Source organism: Chelonoidis abingdonii, chromosome 1 (genome assembly GCF_003597395.2).
Source record: "Chelonoidis abingdonii isolate Lonesome George chromosome 1, CheloAbing_2.0, whole genome shotgun sequence".
Lineage (NCBI taxonomy): Eukaryota > Metazoa > Chordata > Testudines > Testudinidae > Chelonoidis > Chelonoidis abingdonii.
In genome coordinates, this window is record NC_133769.1 from 345,364,642 (window position 1) to 345,371,121 (window position 6,480).

Here is a 6,480-nt window from a genome sequence, read left to right on the forward strand (position 1 = left end):
AGAATTCCAAGGGGCGGGGGAGACTGCGGGAACTATGGGATAGCTACAGAAGAGCTACCCACAATGCAACGCTTCAGAAGTCGACGTTAGCCTCGGACCATGGATGCACAACGCCAAATTACTGTGCCTAGTGTGGCCGCATGAAATTGAATTTATAATATCAGTTTTATAAAACCGATTTTAGCTATTTCGATATTATCCCGTAGTGTAGACGTGGCCTTAGGCTCTGATCTCCCGCATTAAGATCCGCTATCACTGATCCCTGTGCCCAGTAGGACTCCACACAGCACACGGGTCCGTGCTAGCAGATCACAATGCAGAACAGGGGTTTCGCATGAGGGTGTATTGACTCACATTTACCAACAGCAGTGGCTGGAGTTCTCTGGAAGTCTAATTAATGACTAAAGCCCCAATCCCACCAAAGCATTTAAGCACCCATTTGACTTTAAGAACTTGAATGGTCCCTTCAATTTCAATGCGATTGTAGCATGTGCTTACCTTTGAGCACATGAAAAGTGCTTTGCAGAACCAGAGCATAATTATGCATAACTTGTATTTTTTCAAAGCACACAGCCAAAGGTGATACTCTCGTGGAAACAGTTCAGGGTGCATATCCTGGAGCAATCAAAAACTTAGTTTTCTAGGTGTTCTATTAAAAATATAGTTCTTTTCTGCAATGTTCAGCTAAGCAAATATTTGACTTTTATAAAATACTGTGGAAGATTCACCCCACAAAAGAGAAACAATTAGCAAAGTTATTAAGAGTTAGGTGATTTCTTACACAATAACTGAAATTATGCCATAAACTCACACAAATAGTGGGAATATGGAGGTACTGAAAACCATGTAAGAAAAAAACCCATTATGGGTCAACTTCTTCCTTCCTTGTATATAACATAGAATATTGGATTACCTAGAAGAGAGCAAGTCTCCAAACACATTTCTATAATTCTTTCCCCAGCGAGAACAAGGACTGAGTGGACCTTGTTCTCATAGACAGATGCATAATAGAGAGAGTATGCTGTCCTAGACTATAGGGTATGACATTATTATTCCTCCACCTCCTTTTTTCATAAGCTTATCAAAAATTAAATAAAATACTTGGGCCTGGATCCTCTGCCGATGCAAATTGGCAATAGAGCAGCATCACTGCACAACAGCAGAGAATTTAGTCCTATTTCTACAGTACTGGAGATGCTGGTCTGAACATGTAGAAGATGGCACAGCCAGCACTGCACTCCGGAGGCCAGCCGGGGCCATTGCACTGTACGAGATGACTTCTCAGCCTAGACCTCACGTTCAGAACATTTGAGCTGAGAAAGCGAAAAGTCTACAAACTTGCTTGGAAACCTGCTAAGACACAGAGTACTCTGCTGAAAGGCATTCGATTAATGCCATGTTTTGTGGCAGCAATAATTTTCCGTACTTTTACATTACTTATTCTCCTTGAAAAGTAACAAGAATAGGAAAATTTGGCTTATTTTCTCATATCTGTAATGATATTTGCAAATCACTTTCAGAAAGTGTAAATCACAAAAAAAAAAATTCAAATGTGCATTGAAATGAAGCCTGCATGATTTGCAATTTAGACTTTGTTTTATTGATTATAGAAAAAAAAACCCACCACTTGGCAGGTCTCTGACATCAAATATTTCCAAAATGATTACAGATTTTATTAATCAAGGTCAAAGTGAACTCATTTGCCCAGTGCTGATGAAAACACAGAGGTATGTATTAATTAACAATCACTTCAGAAATGAAAACTAAGATACATTAAAATTACATTGATAGTGGTTTACAGTATGGGGTTCAGGTGCCATCTACTGGGCAAATCAGACTATGCAAATACCAAATATATATTGTTTTTCCTCTGGTTTTTCCTCTGGTTTCCCAATTATGGCCCCAGTTTAGGGATAGCAAGTGTGAAAAATCAGGTTACATTTTTTTTGCGGGGTGGGGAGTGGAGGGGGAAGTATAGTTGCATATATAAAACAAAGCCCCTAACATCAGGATGGTGATGGTCCCAATAATATCAGGACGTCTGGTCGCCCTACTCCAAAGCACTTGACAAAGCACTTAATGACAGGCTTACCTTTTCGCGTATGCTTGTGAAATCAATAGGCACTATTTAAGGGTTTTGCTGCATTGGCGAGTTGTTGCCGAGAATAAGTACTCAAATTTTAATATATAATAGTCATATAAATCTTTTCTTTGTTGGTAAAATATTTGAACGATCTAATAACCAAGGAGTGAAATGAATTATTTAATCTAGAATAATTCAGAGTAAATGGATAAAATTAAGGAAAGAAAATTTAGGATGGATATCAGGAAAGAAATTGTGACACTGGAATATGAAATACCTTGCAAGTTATTAAATACCCCAATAAGACCTCTGTGTACCCCTGGCTGAGAACCACTGACTCATGTGCAGAATCAGAATGTAGCACTAGATGGAAGTAAGAGACGGGTCTAGACCCTTAGGGTACATGCTGTCTCCTAAATGTCTTGTGATATTTGATCCATTTATTTTTAAATCTTAGGCTATGGACTTGTCATGAGTTTTCTGGGGTGGAATCTTGAGCTGGTGCAGAGCTCCAATAACTTCATTGAGATTCCAGTGGATCGTAGTATAACTGTTGAGTGTTACAGGTCCCCCTTTGTGACAATGTAGAGTATATGAGATGGTAGAGTCCTACCTCCAAAGCTTTAGCTTAAGTCATGGTAACTTATGCTTTTAGTTCAAGAGGGCCCTGGTTCAATCATAGTATATCAGCCATGGCTGTCACATAAGTGGGGCTTGTCTGGATTTGAACCACTGTGAGCCTCAGAGCCTCTGGATAAGCTTCCTTTGAGCAGAGGACATATGTAATCCACTAGTGAGGGCTCCTCTTCACTACCGGGGTCAGTTGACCTAAGCTATGTTGACTCCAGCTACATTATTCACGTAGCTGGAGTCAACGTAGCTTAGGTCGACTTACCCCAGTGTCTTCACTGCGCTGCATCAATGGGAAACACTCTCCTGTTGACTTACCTTAATCTTCTTGGGGAGCTGGAGTACCAGGGTCAACTGGACAGTGCTCTGTCGTTAATTTAGCAGGCCCTCACTAGACCTGCTAAATCAATCTCTGCTGCGTCGATCTCCCTGTAGTGAAGACCAGTCTGTGTTACTGGTGCCCCTCTATACCAATCCACACAGAAGAAGGAGGTATTATATTCCCCAGCCATATAGCCTAGCTCTTTCACTCAAGCAGTAGCAGTTTATGCTTTTAGCTCTAGAAGTCCTGGGTTCAATCCCTAGCAAGTCAACTATGAGGGTGGACATCACAGAAGGATTTGTCCCACTGAAGACAATGGGTCTCTGTACAGACACTAGGGTCAACCCATGCACATCCAACTGGGACCTTAGATTGTATCAAAAGTAGAAAATGCCAAAGTTAGAATGCAAAGTAAGCTACTGGTTTGAGCACAGGCTGACCTCAGGCTCCTCAATTCTTCAGTGATTTACTTATACAGTCATTAATATTTCCTTCCACATTCTCATATTTTTCTGCTACTTCCTTTCTCTCTCATTAGGATATCTGAGCCACAGGCAGCCAGCCTTATGCAGGACTGCACAACCCACCCCACAAACCTGGCCAACTTGGGTCAGCAAACCATATTTCAGTAGTCTGCATCACACACATCTGTATACCACATGTCAACCCTAGATTTCAGGGGAAAAGAAAGGGATGGTTACTTTCATGCCACCAGCTCATGCTCTGATCCTGAAGCACAGGCAGGAATAAATCTCCGTGCTGCATGTCACAGCCACTGCTGTCATTAAGCTTCTCCCTTGCATTTGCCTGGCTGCAGCACTTTGCAACACAACATCTAAAAAAAGAAACCTCTGTCAGAGTCCTTATTAACAGAGCCCTTGGAGAAGGAATTAGGCTCCAGAGACCTATACCCTTCATTACCTCATATTAGAGAATGACGTGTTCACTTCACTTTGAGGCAACTTGCAGGAAATGACCCAAGCAGCAGTGAAAGACACATTATCTTATTGAAAACAAAATAAGATACACCTCTACCCCGACATAACACTGTCCTCGGGAGCCAAAAAATCTTACCGCATGGCAGGTGAAACTGCATTATATCGAACTTGCTTTGAGCCGCCGGAGCGTGCAGCCCCGCCCCCCCTGGAGTGCTGCTTTACCACGTTATATCTGAATTTGTGTTATATCGAGTCGCATTATATCGGGGTAGAGGTGTATACTAAGAAATAGAGAGGACATAGGAGTAAAACAAACCTCACCGAATGCTTTAAGAGCTTGGAAAGGCAGGTTCGTCTAAGCTTAATGACTGTGAAAAAGGAAACTTAAGTCTAAAAACTAATGTCCAGTCTTCCTCTCATCCCTCCATGCTTAGAGACCAATTGTCTGCAAACCAGCTCCTTTCAGACAGCCCATGATTGTCCAAAAACATTAGGTCAGATCCTCAGCTAGTGTTGATGGAGTTATGCTGGTTTACCCCAGTTGAGGATCTGGCCCATTAACTTTAACTCTCAGGATAAATTTTTGATATTGACCTCAACAGAAAGTTAATAAGTGCTTAATATTAAACTGTACAATAGTCTCCCAAGGGAATTGGTGGAAATGAAAAGCAAGCAAGATTGTCCATTCTGCTATTGCTGGAACTCAAATCGGAAGATCTGCAAGATCAATTACAAGCAAGATACTCACTTCTTGATAATCTCCATATGCACAACCAGTTTTTAACCCTCACATCCATTTGGACAAATCTGTGTTCAGAATGGCAATGGACATGTTGCAGGGATTCAGCTATAACAATAATAAGCTCTTGTATAGCACTTATGCATCAATAGATCTCAAAGTGCTTTACGAAGGAGGTGGGATGGGGTGTACAAACCCCACACTGGAAGGGAAGAGGTTAAACAGCTACTTTAATCCCAGACAGCCTCTCTCCACGGCACCTGAAAAGCCTGCACAGGCTGGAGGAGGAGACTAACAAGGGGAACAGAGGGCTTGCCCAGGGTAGCTCAGCGGCAGGCAGGCAGACTGTGGAGGTGAGATGCCCTATGGTCTGAGCTTCTGAGAGAGAGACCCATGAGAATTTCCGCTGCCTAAGGCCTGGTTATAGTGACCTAAGCCTTCAAAGAAGGGACCTGTGACTCTATGAAAGGCAGAGACTTTATCTTTGTCTTTTAGTTCTTTACTCCGTGGGAAGAGAAGAGGCTGGCAGGAAGTGATTCTGCAGTGTAGCTGCATAACACCCACGGTGTAGGACTTCACTACTGACCAGCGGACACTGAATTGGAACCTGGTGGAAAGTGTGGGTCTGGGCTCCCCTGCCAACATCTACAGTGGGACAACTACAGAGACCCATCTTTAACATGGGGATCCTAGCTGGAGAGAGAAGACCTGAAGGAGAAAGGTTTTGGGCTGTGAGATCTTGACCCTAGGGAGCGGAGTCCTGAGGCCTCCTACTTAATCCCAAAGGTTCTCCCACTGTTGAACTCCTTGTACAGATCCTGAAAGGAGCAGCCTTGAATACACGATGCACCCGGAGGGCGGAGTCACTGGAGGGACCAACCACCATAGCGTGGAGCAATAGGAAAATGAGATGTCTAGAAAGACAACCTGCTTCACCCCTTCCTGACCACTAGGTGGTGTGCATTCTCTTTCACAGCAGGTCCGTATCATTATCTCCATTTGTATACTACATTGATTTCTGCAAGAACCTTATGGTTTAATATTTACTATACTTGCTTGAGCGTGGAAAAAAAATCAGTGAGAGATATGTGCCTACATTTCATTTATTAAGGCTCACCACCATGCCTCTGGATTTGTTCTGAGATCTCTAATTAAAGAAACAAAAAGCAATCCCCACTCTTTCAGCTCTTTTTTTGATAGAGCTGGTCAAACCCCTCCCCTCCCCCAAACGAATAAAAATAACCTGTTGTCCTGCCCTAAACTTTTGAGATTTTGAAAAGTATTCCCATCCCAAATCAGGACAAAAAGGTAAAGTCTTGAAAATTTTGATGAACCATTCAAAAAATACATATTGAGTCCCCCAAAACACCCTCAACGAGAAACTGCTGATCTTCAGTTCATCTGCAAAGTTGACACCATCAGCTCAGGATTAAACAAAAACTGTGAATGGCTAGCAACTACAAAAGCAGTTTCTCCTCCCTTAGTGTTCACACCTCAACTGCTAGAAGAGGGCCTCATCCTCCCTGATTGAACTAACCTCGTTATCTCCAGCCTGCTTCTTGCTTGCATATTTATACCTGTGTCATAAGGCATAAGTCCCAATTCTGAACCTTAGCGTCCAAAAGTTGGGTGCCTGCATGAAACCTCCAAGCTTAATTACCAGCTTAGATCTGATAGCGCTGCCACCAGCCAGGAATTCCAGTGCCTGGCTCACTCTGCTCTCCCCAAAACCTTCCCTGGGGGACCCCAAGACTCAGATGCCCTGAGT